Below are 19,031 nucleotides of genomic sequence, written 5' to 3' on the forward strand. Positions count from 1 at the left end.
TTCTTAATTTCTGTCTTGATGTATTTTTAATTCAGTAGGGAGATGTTCAGTTTCCATTAGTTTGCAAGAATTCTATTGTTTGTGCAGTTGTTTACATCCAGTTTCAATCTGTGGTAGTTGTGATCAAATAGAATACAAGACACTGTATCAATTTTCTTGTATCTATTGAGATTTCCTTTGTGTCCAAGCATGTAGTCATTTTTGGAGAAAATTCCATGAGCTCCTGAGAAGAAGGTACATTATTTTGTGTTTAGGTGAAATGATTTGTAACATATATGAGATCCATTTATTCTATGATGACCTTTATTCCCAGCTTTTCTGTTTAGATTTTGTCCATATCTACTGGTGACAGTAGGGTACTGAATTGTCGGAGCCCATGTGGGTCCAACACAGATTCCCTAACCCGGCTGGAAAGGAGTCGCGAGGAATAAAACTGACACAGCGTACATGGTCATCCTCAAAAAGCCAGAATCACTCTTTATTCTCCAAACATCTTATAACCCCCCCTGAACTGAGTGGGGGAAAACACATTAGGCTGTCTCCTAGGCAACCAGGTGCCTCAGCTTAAGTCATGTCCGCATCTAGCAGTCAGGTAGGCCATGAATTAGCATCTCTATAAGACATCCTCCAAATTACAAAGGAAAGGAAGCACCAAACCTCTAAACTATTAAGTCATCAGCTTTGGTCAACATCTCTTCTCAGGTACTCTATATTCTAACAAAAGAATCTAGGAGCAGCACATCCTGGCTTTTGTTAAGGCAGAGACAGCTTGTCTGCAGAGCTATGTGACCAGCTCAGACCAGGCTAATGGCTTCTGTGCCAAATCAAAATATGGGCCCACACTGAATCATGCACTATCACTATATGAGGGTTGATTTGTGATTTTAATTCTAATAGTATTTCTTTTTTTAAGAACATGGATATTCTTGTGTTTGCTATATAAATGCTTAGATTTGTAATGTCCTCTTAATGTATTTTTTCTTTTCCTATATTTTCTGATTAGTTTGGATTAGAAGTCTATTTTGTCAAATATTTAAGTGGCTACACTGACTTGTTTCTTGAGTGCATTTGCTGGGAATACCTTTTTTCATTATTTTAACTTGAAGTGACATCTCTCCTTAATCTTTGGGTGTGTTTCATGAATTCATTAGCAGGATAAATCCTATTTTTTATTCATTCATTATTCTATGTGTTTTTATTGGGGGGTTGATACCATTGATACTGAGAATAATCAATGAGCAGTATTTGTTGTTTCCTATTATTTCAAAGATGAGGTATTTTGTTTTGGCAGTTTAAGATTATTTCTTGAGTTTTCTGTAGTGTTTATCCTCTTAAAGATGAAGTTTTCCTTTTAGTACTTTCTATATATTTTTATTTATAGCTACTGCTTAAATTTGCTTTTATCAAGAAATGTCTTTCTTCCTCCATATATAGTGATTGAAATTTTTGCTGCTCATAAAAGTCTTGGCTAGCATCTGTAATCTCAGATCTTGAAGAATATCTATCCAGGCCATACTGGCTTTCTGAGTATCCATTTAAAAATAAGGTGTTATTTTAATTTAATTTATCTGTTTTTATATGTTACTTGGTCTTTTCCATTTGCAACTTTTAATATATTACTTCTTTGTTTTGTTGTAGCACAATTAATAAAAACCCAGAGACTTATATTGTAGTTTAACCTGAAGGTCAGGAAAGCAAAACAGCAGCCACTGGCTCTTACCTCAACCTCAGTCTGAAATAGTGATCCTGCCTCCAGAATGAGACTTTTGAGAGTTCCCTGCTCCCATATTATATTTTTATCTAGGGCTGGTGTTAAAGGTGTACACCACTACTGCCTGGTTTCTATGGCAAACTAGTATGGCTACTGGCATTAAAGGTGTGTGTCACCACTGCCTGTTTTGTAAGACTGACCCTGGGGGGGGGGGGCTGTTCAATTCTCTGATTTTTTAGGCAAGCTTTATATTAAATTAAAAGTGAAATGTTACTACAATATCTGATTTTAGTGTTTTGATTACAGTCTATATAAGGCTTGTGTATACTGTCACATTCTATGAGTTCCCAGGTTTGTGTGTCAATTCTGTTGTGTTTAGATAATACTGTTTTCTCAGATTCTTCTATCTTCTCTGGTTCATAAAATCTTTCTATCTGTCTTCCTTTCTAAATAGATCTCTAAGACTTGAGAGAATGGACTTGATACAATCATTCCATTTAGAACTGAATGATCAAAATCCCTCAATTTCTGCATATTGTTCAATTCTAGGACCCTGTGTTAATTATCATCTACAGTAAAAATGGCTTCTCTGATGAGGTTGAGTGATGCACTGATCAACTGTTATAGCATCATGTCATTAATGGTGATTTTATAGATATGTTCCTTTAGTGATATAATGCTAGTAAGCTTTCCAATATCTAGTCTATAGATAGTTTTTTCATGATCTATCTGAGTTCTATCTCATGTACCATGCTTTATACATGAATTTAAAAAGTGTGAAGCTTGTAGTTGGACATGAGCTTGATTTACTGCATGTTCATTGACATACATAAGTGATAGGTTTAGCAATAGGGCTCTATGGAGGGTGACTAACAACTTTGATAGTCACATGTGATGTTTGGGAGAGGGTCTATGGTATCCTTTGGAAAATGCAGCATCAGTTTCTTTTAATTGTATAGCCTATGGTATATACCAGTATATATGGTATACTCCAATGTAGCCTCTACACTCAAGAATGGTTTGTCAACAAAAAAAGGGACTCAGATTTACAAAAAGATTGAAGGAGAGCAAGAGAGGAAGAAAAAAATTGAATGTATATGAAAGTAGTGCTGGGTATGAAAGGAATTTTGGGGTGAGATATAATAAAAATACTCTACAAAATAGTCAAGGAACTAATAAGCATATTTTTTAAAAATCAACATGACAAGTTTTTGCCTTCTCAAAATGCCCATCTTTGATGTTGCTTATTCCTCCATAGATTATTTCCATAATAAAATAGCTTGGGGACACTACCTCACAGCTTTTATAACATTCTGTTTCAAGGTATCTGAATCTTATAAACTTCAATAAAGATGCTGTTGCAAGGAGGGGCTGCTTGTTTGTCCTGGCCACTCAGAGAGCTTAGACCTAAAATAACCATGCAGAAACAGTATTAATTAAAACACTGCTTGGCCCATTAGCTCTAACTTCTTATTGGTTAACTTTCACATATTAATTTAATTCATCTCCATTAATCTGTGCATTGCCATGTGGCAGTGGTTTACCTAGAAAGATTCTAAGTGGTGTTTATCTCAGTTGGAGGATCCATGACTTCTCTCCTGACTCTACTTTCTTCCTCCCAGAATTCAGTTCTGTCTTCTCTGCCTACCTAAGTTCTGCCCTATCAGGCCCAAAGCAGTTTCTTTATCCATTAACTAATGAAAGCAACACACAAACATAAGGAACTCCTACACCAAGATACTACCAGAATCTCTTCACTGTATTTCATTACTCACCACTCCTGAGGCTGAGGTACCTGAATTGTATCAGGTATATAGTCATAGTGAGTTTCAATCCACTAAAGTTACTGAATAAGACCTTTAAAAAATCAAGGACAAAAATGATACTATAGTTAGCATTATATTCATTTCAAGCTCTACCTATGGAAAGAATGGTTTGTTCAGTGACACATGTGATAGTTCAATGGATTTAGATATTTGCAATTTACAACTTTACAAACATTTCCCTTTATTAATGGCTGGCAGAAACATATTTCAGTTCCATTTTATTGCATAGAAATTTCAGTTCAGCTTCTATTTTTGGGATTTCAGAGGGTGTCTATTTATCAAATTATAATGAGAATGTGAACAAGAAAGATGCTAAAAAAATTTAAGTCACAGATTTTGGTAAAAAAAAATTGTGTAGATGACATCTCATTAACATTTCTGCAGTTGGTTCATTCTATACTAATGGAAGATGATTGTACATAAATGAAATTTGTATGTGGTTATATTGACAACATAAACAATTGTGGCAATTAGTGTGAAAAGTCTTTCTGTATATGTGTTTCTTTTATTGCTTAATGAATAAATCTGTTTCAGCTGGTGGCTTAGCAGAAATAGAGTTAGACAGAAGAACTAAACTGAATGCTGGGAGAAGGAAGGCAAAGTCATAAAGATGCCATGGAGCCAACAGAGGGGAAAGATTCCAGCTGCCAGCTGGAACCTTTCCTGTAGGTGACAAGCTTCATGGTAAAATATAAATTAATAGAAATGGATTAACCAAAGTTATAAGACATAGTTAGTAATACGCTTAAGCTATTGGCCAAACAGTATTGCAAATAGTATAGTTTCTGAGTGATTATTTTGGGTCTAAAGGAACAAATGAGTAGCTTCCTAATAAACTGGCACTCCAACATGGTCAAATTAATCCATGTAAAACTTGAGAAAGCTTAAAAAGAAAGTCTAGACACAAAAGAACAGAGTTAAGCATGGCTTTTTGGTAGCAACATCTTCTCCAGTGGCTTCGTTTTCTAGAAGCAAACAGAGGCACTATTCTTTTATATAAGGTTTCCTGACTCAGCAGTAGCAACAAAAACTTCACATCTCCTTTAAGAAGGCTTCCTGGTTCACCAGCCAAACTCTGTCAGGATGTCTGGCTATGGAGCATTTAAATGGGGTCTGTGAGGAGAGTGCTACAACTTGCTGAATGGTAATATAGCCCTGCTGTGTGCCTAAAAATGGAGCAATGTACATGACTCTCAGAGGCAGCAAACATGCCTCAGCCACGTTGGACTGGGCAGAGCAAGCAGGCACAGCTATGTTGAACTTAGCCATTCCCACTTAGCATTTAAAAAACAAATTCTGGTCAGGAAATAATTACAGATGCACAATAAAAACAGATTCAGATAAAAAAGACCTCTAAATGGGTTACAGTTTTAGATAAATGTATGTAGTCTTGGGAGAGAGAATAAAATGAGTATAAAAAGATATAAAAAGAAATAAATGGTTTTAAAAAATAAAACGAAGTCTTTAAAGAGACAGAGTACAGACAGCCATAGATTAAAAGAGTAAGGATAACAAAATAAATATTAAACTTGTAGAAAAAGTAACAGATTAAGAAAACTAACCCACCTAAAGAAGGAATATACACAGAGAGTCTGAATTATGTATACTATTGTGTTTATTTGAAATTTTTAACTCCAGAGAGACATTTGTTTCTGGGGATTGCTAAGTTACCCCACCCACCCATACACACATATACACAGACACACACACACACATTTTAAAGGTATCTTGACTAAGGATTTGTTGCTTTGGAAAAGAGGTTCTTCTTTGGTTTCCACAGAAGATGAGAACCTATGGATTTCTTTCACATTAATATGGTTTGATGGACCAAGAACCCCTGAGAGGTCACCATGAACACCAAAATTTACTTTAAAACTCAAAAGGTCACTGTGAACACCAAAAAATTACTTCACCCAACAAAAAGCAGGATGCAGTTTGGAGATAACTACACCCAAATCCCTAAATATTGTTTATAAATTTTTGTTTACAGTTAAAGGGGAATATGTTATAGAGATTTGCATTGGTATGGATCTTGGTTTATTGATACAAATTTGAGGTTAATTTTGTTATATGTATATTTCTGCTCTTGATTAAGGTATTGTATTTGTGCAGCTCATTTAAAAATATAATGAAATGTGTAATTAAGAAATATAGGTTAATATTCAAGCTTGTAGTCATTGTAATTAGATTTTCTAGATATATAGATATATATTCATTTAGAAAGTTATTCTACAAATCTTTCAGAGAGTAGCAGAATATGGCATTTAAAATGTTTAAAAAACTTAGGACTTCTCTTGACAATAAAATGTATCTGCCCCTAGCAGCACCAATTATTTCAAGAGGAAGATGGGCATTGAAGAGGCTTCTTTTGGATTTTTCTATCCATTTGGGCAAGAAAATATTCCTGCCTGGACTGTTTTATGTTATGCTATATAAACTGGATATGCAGGACCCACAGAAAGACATGACTGTTGAATTTGCCTAAAGGTGAGACAGTCCTTTGGGTTTCCTGCTTTATGAGTCTGCCAGACATTTTACAGGACACAGAAGAAAGTGACTGAAAACATGCCAATATAGGCAGAAATGGCTTTGAAATTTCCTGCTTCATGGAAAAGTCTGCTGAATAGTATGGTCTTGTAGACTGAAGATGGGTACCCACACATAACCGAAAAATTTTGGGTGACTGTCCAGGCAGTAAGATGTCTTTGTCAATTATAGAGCTTTGGAATTTGCTTACTATTCACTTCCTGTTTACTTAGGTAATATTATTTCCTTCTGAAATCTTTAATGGTGTTGAAGAATAGAAAGCTATAATTATAGTTTTCCTTAGTTATGATAAAAGATAAAGTACATATAAATATTGTCACTGTAATTCTTGCTTGATACCTGTTTTGTTATATGTAATCTGACTATGTTAAACACTTCCTTTTCATTTAAACAGAGATGGGGAAATGGTGTGGTAAGTCCTTCTGTATATGTGTTGTTTTTATTCGTTAATGAGTAAATCTGTTTTGGCTGGTAGCTTAGCAGAAATAGAGTTAGGTGGGAAAACTAAACTGAATGTTGGGAGAAGGAAGGTTGGGTAAGAAAGATACCATGCTCAATCATGCCACAAGGACATGTGCTCAACTATGTTCATAGCAGCATTGTTTGCCATAGCCATAACCTGGAAACAACCTAAATGCCCCTCGACAGAAGAAATGTGTTACTTTTACATAATGGAGTACTACATAGCAGAAAAATAAAGACATCTTGAATTTTGCAGGCAAATGGATGAATCTAGTAAACATCATTTTGCATGAGGTAACCCAGACCCAGAAAGACAATTATCACCTGTACTCACTCATAAGTGGTTTTTAAACATAAAGCAACAAAATCCTGCCCACAAATCATAATCCCAGAGAACCTAAACAACAATGAGGACCTTAAGAGAGACATACACAGATCTAATCTACATGGGTAGTAGAAAAAGACAAGATCTCTTAAGTAACTTGAGAGCATGGGGACCTTGGGAGAGGATGGCAGGGGAGGGGAGAGGCTTGGAGGAGAGCAGAGAAAATTGTATAGCTCAATAAAAATCAATAAAAATACAATAAATAGAAAAGGTTTAAAATTCCTAATTAATGACCAAGTAAATTTAATAAATATGTTTTCTCTATTCACACAATTTGTATATTTATTCTACTTGTATTCTGTGCTGTTATGTGTAGCCCCCAAATAAATGAGTTTACATGCTGTGTTGTTTTTTTCTAAATATTCATCTGTTTCCCACCGTATTTATCATCATAAAATGTTCTGCATGCCTAATAAATAATATATCAATTCAAAAGAAAAAAAAAGATACCATGGAGTCAACAGAGGGGAAAGACATGATTTGCCAGCTGGAACCTTGCTGGAAGGCCACATACCTTGTGCTAAAATATAAAATAATAAAAATGGGTTAACCAAAGATATAAGAGCTTGCTAGCAATACACTTAAGCTATTGGCCAAACTGTATTGCAAATAATATAGTTTCTGAGTGATTCTTTCATATCTAAGTGGCCAGGAATGAAAAAGTAGCTTCCCCTGATAGGCAGTAGTTCTGCTTCTCTTATCTACTATGAAAATAATTTTTATGTACCTTTCTTAAATCAGAAATTGGAAGTATTGACTTCATACCTATAACAAATAGTTGATATATAATATCACATTAAGAAATCTAAATAGTCTAAAATTTTAAGTAAAATAATTAATTCTTTCCTATTTCTTCTAATGCATGTTTAATTACCTTGCCTCTAAAAATGTTCCAATTTAGACAGAATATTAAATTCTTGTAGACATGTAATAGTTATTGTGATATTTATGATTATAATTATATTCTTCATTTTCCTGTGATATGTTTGGTTTTTCTTTTTATTTTTCAATTAACATGTGTGTGATGCTTTCTTCTTTCTTAATTTATTTGTCAGTTTTCTATAGAGGGAAAAAAAAAGAAGACCCAGCATTTGGTGGATGGGATATGGGAGTAGATAGGATTGGGTATACTGTGATTAGAGTATGCTGTATAGAAAAAATGTTTAAAAATGTAATTTTTGTGAAGCAGTTGATACATATATATATATCAGGTTTATTAAGTAAAACTTATATGTATATATTGAATTCCTGTTTATTGTAAATTTTTGTTGTTATTAATGGTAGTTAGAACACACCATGGTCATATTCTTATTTATTTTCTATTTTGGATTTGTACTTGACAAGTTATGAAACTCATCTTCTAAATGAGATGAAGCAAATTTTACAAATAAATCTTTGATGAATTTTTGCTTCAAATTTTATTTTCCTTATGCTAACACTATTTTTCAATGATTCTACTACTTAATTTTAGAGTTATAGTTTCATTACACTTTAATATTTCCATAAATATGAATCAATTATAAAAATGTAAATTATGTATTAATTTCTCTTATGGAGCATATTATTTGGCTATATAACAAAAATCAGTTTAAAATTCACCTTTAACTAAAAGACTTGTTCAGGTTGTTTTAATTGTCAATTTGTTTCAATTTGAATATATACTTATAATTTCATTTTGGATTTGTCATGAACAGGAGAATTATCTGTATTCTATCAATCATGTATTTTAATAAAATGCTGATTTGCCAGACAGCAAGTAGATGTGGAAAAAAGAGAACAGGAGTATTCTGGGAAGCAGGAAGCTCCCGCTCCCATTCCAGCCCAGACTACAGAGAAGCAAGATGTAACCTGCCCAACTGAAAGGTACTGAGAGTCATGTGGCTAACATAGATAAGAATAATGGGTTAATATAAGCTACAAGAGCTAATAAGAAGACTGAGCTGATGGTCCAATCCGTTTTATAACTTATGGAGATCTCTGTGTGATTTTCTTTGGGACTTGTCGACTGTGGGGTACCAGGCAGGACAGAAACCCCAACAAGCGGGCCCTCAATGTTACTCAGAGTTCTGTGGTAGTGATACACAATCGCTCCTGGCAACAATGATCTATTCCCAAGAGAATGTTGAGCACCAAAGACACTCCACCTGGAGTCTTTCTTCTTTGCAGAACTGGCCTTTGGGCAAAGAAATGCCCATACTTCAACCACTGACAGAGATACAGAGTATCTGTAAATGGATAAAACAGGACTGTCATATCTTGCCAAGACAGGGTAAAATAGTTTTGAATAGTTTCTTGCCTTTGAAAATGGTATGTCAGTTATGTTAGTCCTTAACCAAAGTTGGTTGCTTCAACGCTGCAAACGTGACCTTGGGTGATTGCCCAGGTAGCTAGTTGTCTCTGTGATTTGTTGCATGTTTTGGAAGTTGTTTGATTGTACTTCCTAATGACTCAGGTAACATTATTTCCCTTCTCAGATCTTCGATGGGGTTGAAGACTATATAAATGTAGTTACTTCCCTCTCATGACTTGGCCAAGTTATTTATTTATTATGTAAGACTTAAGCTAGTTAGAATAGGATATTTGTACTTATTGTATCTAATTTCTTAGCAGGTTTAGAACTCTCTTAAACAAAAGGGGGAGGTGTTGTGGGAGCTCCTTCTGCTCCTTCAGCCAATAACCACTGAGATACCAGCCCATTGGGGCGTGGTCTCTCTCTCTTTAAAAAAGCAGTAACTGCCTCTCCTCACTCTCTTGCTTCAGGCTCTGCTTCTGGCGACTAGGCTCCTTTCCTGATTGAGCAGAGGGCTGTTGTCTGGAACAGTGATCTGTACATTTTCTCCTTTAAATAAATAACCATTCTATTAATGATAATTCTGAACTGGTGTGGTATTGTTTATGACTTACGCCTTCAATGAACTTTAGTTAATTTTCAATTTGTATTTTTGTATTTTTGAAAAGATATTTTGGAAGATAATAAATATTTATGAATGATCTGCAAGTTTACTGCTCAAATTCTAGCAATATTTCTTTAATCAAATTCATGTAATATTTATGTGTGGTAGACAGTAAAAGTCAAACTCCATTATAGTAGTCTGAACATTTTATACCTTACTATAACTTTTCTTCCAATACTATGCTTTATATATTGAATCAGAATATGCATGCTAAAAATCAATTGAAGTTATGTTGGTATATTTGTGGATTTTCAAGTCTATTACAGTTTTAAATTTTTCTATTATTTTTCTGCTGTATCTTAGCAACATATTCTGAATCAGAAAGTCTGGACCATTTTACTACATTAGTTTTTAATATACTTTAACTTGACTTTGAGCATCACACCAAATATAGGTTTATGCTACCTACTACTTCAAAAAAGTATTTGAAATCCTGATGTCTGTGCTGAACATATAAAAGAGGTTTAGCAATATTGACATTTTAAGATGTAATATTACAAAATATAAGCTAAGAAAGTCATGCCATCTGTGTGGGTATTCTTTAGCATGTCTGTAATTTAATGCAGATTTAAATTTGTAGCTAATTGTCTTCTAAGCTTGCATTAACTTGATTAATTTTTGATTGTTTTAAGATATTTGTATTAGTATTTTTTGGTGATTTTTTTTCGATGGCTACGATAAAATCTACACTTGAATTTTGTAGAATGTTGATTAGCAATGGAAAGAGAAGGAATATTTTCTCTTGTACTTTATCTTAAATAAATATTTCCATTTAAAATATTTTAAATTGTACTGTATTCAAATGAATATTGCATACTACTTGCCATCTCACTTTAAAAATACATAATTCAGAAGTATTGTTTATTCATATTATTGTGTAATATATTAACAAATATCTTACCATGTTATTCTTTCCATTTCTTTAACTATACCATATTGTCTTTGTGTGTTCAAGACTCATATTTGTTTTACAATTAAATATTTAGAATGTTACAGTAATTCTGGATATCTCAATTGCCTTCAGATTTGGCCTGGTTTTCTTTTTTGCTGATTGTGTAGTGACTGTTGTTAACTTAATGTTCATCTTTAATCTGTGTATTCTAGTATTTATATCTATTAATGTCCTTGTGATATTCACCATTGGTCATCCAATAATTCCAAAGACTTACCTTGAAAATGCTTAAAAAAACAAATCATCTCAAAGCCATTCCAAATTTTAATTTTTTAATACTTTAACATAAAATTCATTTACAAGTTTTCCACTTTCCTTTCCTGTCTCCAATACCTCCCCTGTCCTTATCCCTTATTTCCTCTCAAACACATTACCTGGTTTACTTTCTTATTATTACATGCATATGAATCCATAAATATATAAATAAAATCTGCTTAGCCTGTTTATTATGGTTTATATAAATATGATTTCTGGCTGATGGCATTATATTGAATAAACAATTAATGGCCTAGTCCAGGCTTAAACTCATTCTCAAGTTTAGCATACCTTAGGTACCTGTAGTTGTCTACAGGTGGGTAGAACCCCATGAGATTCTCTCCTTCCATGTTAGCATGAACATTGGTGTTTTACTTCTTCCGGTCCTGATTAGGCAGGAGTGTTCTTATGGCATCATGTCTGAAGTTCTTCCATCTTTAATAAGATATTCTTTGTTCATCTTGGAACATTTTTTTCAACAATTACCTTGGACAATTACATTTTTCCTTAGTCTTAAATTCCTGTTTATTGCAATAAAGCATGTGTTCATCTTTTCTCTTTCTCTTCCCTCTTTTTTAAGTTTACTGCAATTTATACACATATGTTATAGTTTTGTGGTCCCCAAAATATGGAAGAGTTTCAATGACATTATTCCGTTTAGCATCTTATTCCCTTTATATTTCTTCCCAGCATTTTGGGGAATGTTTATTTTTAAGTGATGTATTCTACTTTCAGCAACTTATATATTTATTTGTAAATATTCATATATGTGTGTATACATACATATATATATATATATATATATATATATATATATATATATTCACACATATTTGCCAAACCTTCTAAGATATCTGCATTTAGTTGACTGTTGCAGAATTAGAAAATGTGAAGATAAGCCTTAGAACTGATTATCCAGCAAGAACCAAATAAGTGAAAAAAAATGAATTATTACTTTATTGATATCAAGACCCCCTTTTTAGTATTATTTTCTAAACAAAAAATATTGTCATTATATTCAAGGTCACTGTGAAATTATAAAATAGACAAAAAAATCAGAGTAAATTAAATGCTCTATGAACTCTTCCCTCCTAACACACACAAACAGCCCCCCCCACACACACGTCAGCTTCCTTTTTTTTTCTAGAGTATTTGTTTAATTTATGTAAATGTTTCTTTGGTTTTCAGAGTCCTAAAATAATAGTTCTATATGAGGTATATTCTTCTAATTACTTATTGTTTTTATGAACGAAGCTTCTGAATATTTATTATCATTAACAGTTCATTAGTGTTTTAAAGTTGTATCCCTACAGAGCTTACATATATGTTTTTTGTGTAATGTTGGATAGCATATCATTTTGACACTATTATAAATAGGCTGTTAACTTATATTCATATATCAATATTAATTTTATAATATTCCTTAAGGTGCTACATTATTTATTGTCTAATTCAATATTATATTTTCTCTACTCTTCTAAGTTTCTTCTATATATTGGCTTATCATATAAAATAAATGTTGATTTTCCTTTTTTCAATTGAAAAATATATGTCTTATTGTTTAATCTATCTCTGATATTAAAAATTAAGAAAATTTACATCTTTGTCTTGCTTCTGAATAAAATAGGAAAACATTTAGAAATTTGTAATCAATTTTTGAATCTTTTAATGTTTTGATGCAATTTAACTTTCTTAGCTGATAAACTAAAATATATCTTTTTCTCTTAAAAGATAGATTTTCATCACCAAAATTGTTAAAAATTTTCTTAATTCTGCCATAATACACAGTACATGTGTTTCCTTACTTTATTTCTTCATTTACATATTTTGGGACTGATATATCTTTTGCATGTTCTTGCATACAAATATTATAAAATAATGCAAATCTTTGTCATTTAATTTTTTAAGTTGTCACTTTTATGACCATAATTTAATACTTATACTTATTTAGTATTACTCATGAAACCTGTAGAATAACAATTGAAAATTATTATACCTTGATTCTTCTAATGTTTTAGACCTTTCCAAACACATATTTTAAATATTGTTTTGATTCTAATACATTTTTTAACATATTATATATTAACCTTTTTTTGATGCTTAGGACAACAACCTTATTTAAAATATGTAGTAATAGGAGCAGCGGGCTAAGTTCCTAGCACCTGGCCGTCCACATGGCTAGCTTTATATCCGAAATAATTACACAGAAACTGTATTCTTTTGAACACTGCCTGGCCCATTAGTTCCAGCCTCTTATTGGCTAGCTCTTACATATTGATCTAACCCATTTCTAATATTCTATGTAGCACCATGAGCTGGCTTACCAGGAAAGATCTTAACCTGTGTCTGTCTGGAGTGGGAGAATCATGGCGACTGCCTGACTCAGCTTCTTTCTCCCAGAATTCTGTTCTGTTTACTCCACCCACCTAAGGGTTGGCCTATCAAATGGGCCTAGGCAGTTTCTTTATTAATTAACCAATGAAAGCAACAGATTAGAAAGAAATCACTCCCACATCAAAAATATCATAGTTTTGTGCCTCCTATTACTTCTCACATGGCAGCCTTAACATAGGTAGTCATACTATTGGTATTTTACTATGATTGATTATATGGAAATTCTGCCTAAAATTGTAATTCTATCTGCTTAGTATGAGACCTAAATTTCACATTCTCTATTTCCTTAACTGATATTTTTTATCCACTATTCCACAAAAATTATTAGTTCAGGAAGACATTGAAAATATCTCTGTAAGTGTATGTTATTTAAAAATCATAGTGTATTGCCATTTTTATATAAACCATATTTTCATAGATAATAGCTTTAAAACACACTTGAAAACTTTGTTAGTATTATTTCATTGCCTTCTTGAGAAAGATTATTTGAAAGGTTTTACAACATCTCTGACATCTTCTGATGGGTTCTTTGAATGGTTGTCATTGGTAATATTGTCAGACTGAAAGGATCTATAAACACCTAGAGAAGGTTCTGAGGAACTATAAACAATATTTTGACCTCTGGGCTTGTCTGCTGATGTTTATCTAGACTGGGTTAAGGTAGGAAGATCTACTCTAAATATGGGCAACACTGTCCCACAGCTTGTGTCTTGAACTGCACATAAAGGAGGATTCAAGCTTAGGTTTAGCATTTATTACCTGTAGGTTCCTCATTGTGGATACAATGTAACCTGTTCCCTCAGCAATCCACTGCCATTCCTTCTATTCAAAGGATGATACCCTCAAACTGTAGGCAAATAAAGATTTTCTATCATCAGATATTTTTCACAACAATGAGAGATTAATGTACATGTCCATAGATTTTGTCCTTATCTTTTAAAGCTGTGCATTTTATTTAAAATGTGTTTTTCAGTTGAATATTTTGCATCAATTGATTCATCTGATTACATTTTATTATTTCTGGAAATATGTCACAAACTCCAGTTTAAGTGTTGACTTATGTTCTTTTCATTTGATTCCTTAAGAATACCAATTACTCACAATATAGTATATTTTCTTATATTCTAGGGATATTATATAAAATATTTTCTAAAGTTTTCATATCTGTATTTTTGCCAGAAGTCTTTTCTAAACATTTTTACTACATCCTTTATTTTCCTCTCCACAGTTTACGTACCTTTATATTAATTCAAATATATGGGAGTTTTGCTTTCTTTTACTTATTTTTATTCATTTAGTATCTCTAGCTTATATTCAATATCTTTCCATCTTTTGTTCCATTGCCTATCTCTTTTTGGAATTTTTGTTTTAACAATATGATTGTTTAACTGTGTTCATTGATTTCTAAATAGTATAGCTATGCCATCTGTAACTTCACATTATTTCTTATCTGTACTCTTTGCATGTCTTATGCTTGTTTGTTTCTTTGTATCAGTTTTATAGTATTTGTAATGGTTTAAGTAAAATAGAGCACTGTTCCCCATGTGGCTTCAACAGAGAGCAGGTCCTGAGACCACAGAGAGCCATGGATAGGCACACCATGCAGAGTGAGGTTGGATATTTATTTAGTAGAATATGGACGGGAAGTGAAAAAAGAAAGGGGAGAAGACGGAAGAGCAGAGAGGGAGAGAGAGAGAGAGAGAGAGAGAGAGAACTAGAACTAGAGAAGGGGAATGGGAGAAGTGGGGAGAAGTGAGCAAGGCAGAAGCTGCCCCTTCGAGAGAGAGACAGAAAGGAAGGGGCTCAGACTAGAGGCAAAAGTAAGATCTGCCTACCTCAGGGGTGGATTGGGGGAAGTGGGTGGATCATTACAGTATTTATCATTTCTTCATTATTATCTATGTATATTTGAATAAATCAAGTGCTATAAACCAGTAGTTTGCAGTGCTTTATATAGGGAGATAATTTAATATTATTTTACTTTTGATACTAAGCTATATGTCAGTTAGTCATGGACTTTTTACTTCTTCCAAAACAAGCATGTATTGCTTCATTTTTAATATTCTAGTTAGCGTCATTTGTATATATGCTTTATTGAATATAAGTAGTAGAGGCAAGCATGTATTGCTTCATTTTTAATACTCTAGTTAGCTTCATTTGTATATATGCTTTATTGAATATAAGTAGTAGAGGCAAGTACTCCTTAAGTAGCCATGTTTGCCTTTTTAAACAACAGATTTTGATTTTGCCTTTCATGATATATCATATACATTCTATATTTATTATTTTAAAATTTGAAGCTATAGACTTTCTTTATAGGAGTATTTTCTCTTTTTTTTTCTTTCTTTCTTTCTTTCTTTCTTTCTTTCTTTCTTTTTTTTTTTTTTTTTTTGGATTTTTAGACAGGGTTTCTCCGTAGCTTTTTGGTTCCTGTCCTGGAACTAGCTCTTGTAGACCAGGCTGGCAGGTGTATGTTTAATTGTCTTCCAAGTTTATCTTCACCTGACAGTTACTTTTCATATTATATGAACCAGAGTTATAGAGGTTTCGTAAGTTTACTAAAAAATTCACTTTAACGAAACAATAGTGTTACATTGGGATAATTATGAGTGTGCTGTACATGAGTTTATTATTCTTAAAACTTATAATATTAAGTTTGAAATTTCTATAACTTATAAATTCATTTACCATTTCCATTTAAATTATTTTTATTTTACTACATATATATATATATATATATAACAGAATATAGAATATTGTCAAAATAACAAAACAACAGGATGAAGTACATTTTCTTCTAAAGGTGTTCATCAAAGTATTGTTTATGGTCAGTTTAAGGTGAAGCCCATATAATTATTCATCGACCAAGTTATGTTTATAAGAACATTCTAATGTCCTGAAAGAATGCCTACAATAATATCTCTGAAGAAAAAATAAACTTCAGGACATTAAAACAATAAATTATTGTTAATATAGTATTATTAATATGAATAGCTAATTTATAATGAACACTTTCTAAAATAGAGTTACTATGCAAAGAATGCTGCATGAGTTTTTTTACTCTTCACAACAATGTGAATCAGTTGATATTGTAATTTTTCAGATGAAATAAAGATAGATCACTATTCTTAGACAAGTTATTTGAAATTATACAGCTAGAGAATGAAAGGGGAAAACAGTCATCTACTTCATTAAAATGAACATAAAATATGAATAACTCAAGATAAGCATATTGAGTTAAATCAGTCTTTTTTTTTTTTTTTTTGATTTTCGAGACAGGGTTTCTCTGTGGTTTTGGAGCCTGTCCTGGAACTAGCTCTTGTAGACCAGGCTGGTCTCGAACTCACAGAGATCCGCGTGCCTCTGCCTCCCGAGTGCTGGGATTAAAGGCGTGCGCCACCACCGCCCGGCCTTAAATCAGTCTCAATAAGACAAATATCATATGTCTGCTCTCATTTCTCTGTCTTAAACTTTATATGGATGCATAAAGTCAGATATTTAAAGATGCTATAAAAGTAGAAATGATCCAAGGGAAAAAGTCTTTACTGTGAGACATAAAAGGTGGAAAGGTAGAAATGGGGTAGGAATGGTGATGTATAGGGAGATTATGTTCATGAAAAAAGCTTTATGTGACCCAGAATAATAAAAACACAAATTATTATAACATGACACCATAAAGGAAATAATTTATTTAACAATAAAAATATCTTCTTGAATGATTGTCCAGTGGAGCACATTGAAATAAATATACATTTTTAACTATAGGAAAACAATAATTAGAAATTTATATATTTGTCCCTTGTATATGGAGTTGCCTATTATTTTTGTGTTTTCTTTCATTTTCCATGCTTTATATATTTTATATTAAATATGTATTAGATTTAAAATTAGAAAATATCTCTTGCCTGAACTGATAGCTGACAGACAACACAAGAAAAAGAAAAGCATAAGTATAAGGTAGATAATTTTTTCAGGTACCATAGAGCTATTAAAATTTTAAAATATGCTATATTAAGCATCAGATAAAAATTATTTGAAATTTAATGAAGTTGAAACAGTTTAATAATAACTAATATACATATTTTCCATGTGTGCATAAGAAATGTATAAATCAACTATTTTAATGGCATTGCAGAAAATAAGCTCTTTATTAATACAACATTAAATTTAAATATTTACCAAATATGTCAATTTTAAAAATTCACAGTATCATACACTTCATATTTTATCTACTGACTTAAACCTAGTTGAATATATAATCATAATTTTACTTATGTAATTTATCTCATATAAATTAAAGACCTCAAAAAATTTATTTAAATATATATATAATTTCAAAGAATAGCCAATATATAATCAACATATGTATAATAGCTGCATGTATGTAGTAACTATCTATGATAGAGAGATGAAAAGTTATTTCTATGGAGTTGGAAGCTGCAGTATTAGAGACCTATGTACTAACCCACCAGTAAAATATTCAGTTGTGTCATGCCCCACATTGTCCAGCAAGAAAGGTTCGCAACACCGGAGCTCTTCTTGATAAGCAGTTTATTCAGGACTTTATTCACAACTTCTTTCTCTTTCCCTTTCTCTCTCTCTCTCTCCCCAGGCAAACCTCTCCCTGGGCCACCAACCCCAGATTGCCAGGTGGGCACTGCCCATAGGTCCACGCATATGCAAGCAGCTGACAATCATTGCATGATCACAGCATAAGTCAGGTCTTAGCCATAATTAGGAGCTGATTATCAGATGTGGCTTCACGCAGCTCGCTACAGTTTCCCCTTTTGTTTTGTAAAGCAAACAGGCAAGAGTAGAGGTCTGATCTCTGTTAAAAATGAAACATGTACTAGTGTTTGTCCAGGTGTCATCCACTCAGAGAACACTAGACCTGTCCAGTGCCTTTTTACAGGGGTGGGAGCTAGACACCAACCCACATGTAATCAGACTTGCTCTTCTTGAGGTTGATGTATGCTTACCTCAAGTGCAGTGTGCAAGCCTCGCATCCTATGCTCGCTTACATCTCTAGTCAAACTTGGGGAGACTGTCCTGCTTCAATGGCCATGAAGGACTGAATGATCATAACTGCATTGCGATGCTGTGAAACCCTTATGACAGACAAACCACAGGCACACCAGGGAGGCAAGCACCATTAAGCCTGCTAGGGCTCCTATTCCCGCCCACTCCTTCAGATGATCCATGGAGTGATCCAGGAGGATAGTCCTTCTGCCAGGCTGGTATCCATGCGTGTGGAATCTGCAGTCGCCACTTGCAGCTTTTCCAGTTGTTGTTCGAATTCACCAGACCAATTACCTAAAAGATATCTAGACAATTCTTTAGACAGATTAGCTGCATGAGTCATATTGAATGCTGGTCACACACAGCCCCGGATGGATAGAAATGTCTGACTAGGGTATGGACTTACCTTTCTTAACATACCCCAGCTGCCATACCCCCGTGGCACATTCATTCTTGTCAGCTGAGTGCATGGAAGATACCTTCTCTCTCGTGCACCTCTTTGGCTTCCCTAGCAGCCCAGCTGATC

This window comes from Chionomys nivalis, chromosome X (genome assembly GCF_950005125.1).
Source record: "Chionomys nivalis chromosome X, mChiNiv1.1, whole genome shotgun sequence".
In the NCBI taxonomy this organism is placed as follows: Eukaryota; Metazoa; Chordata; class Mammalia; order Rodentia; family Cricetidae; genus Chionomys; species Chionomys nivalis.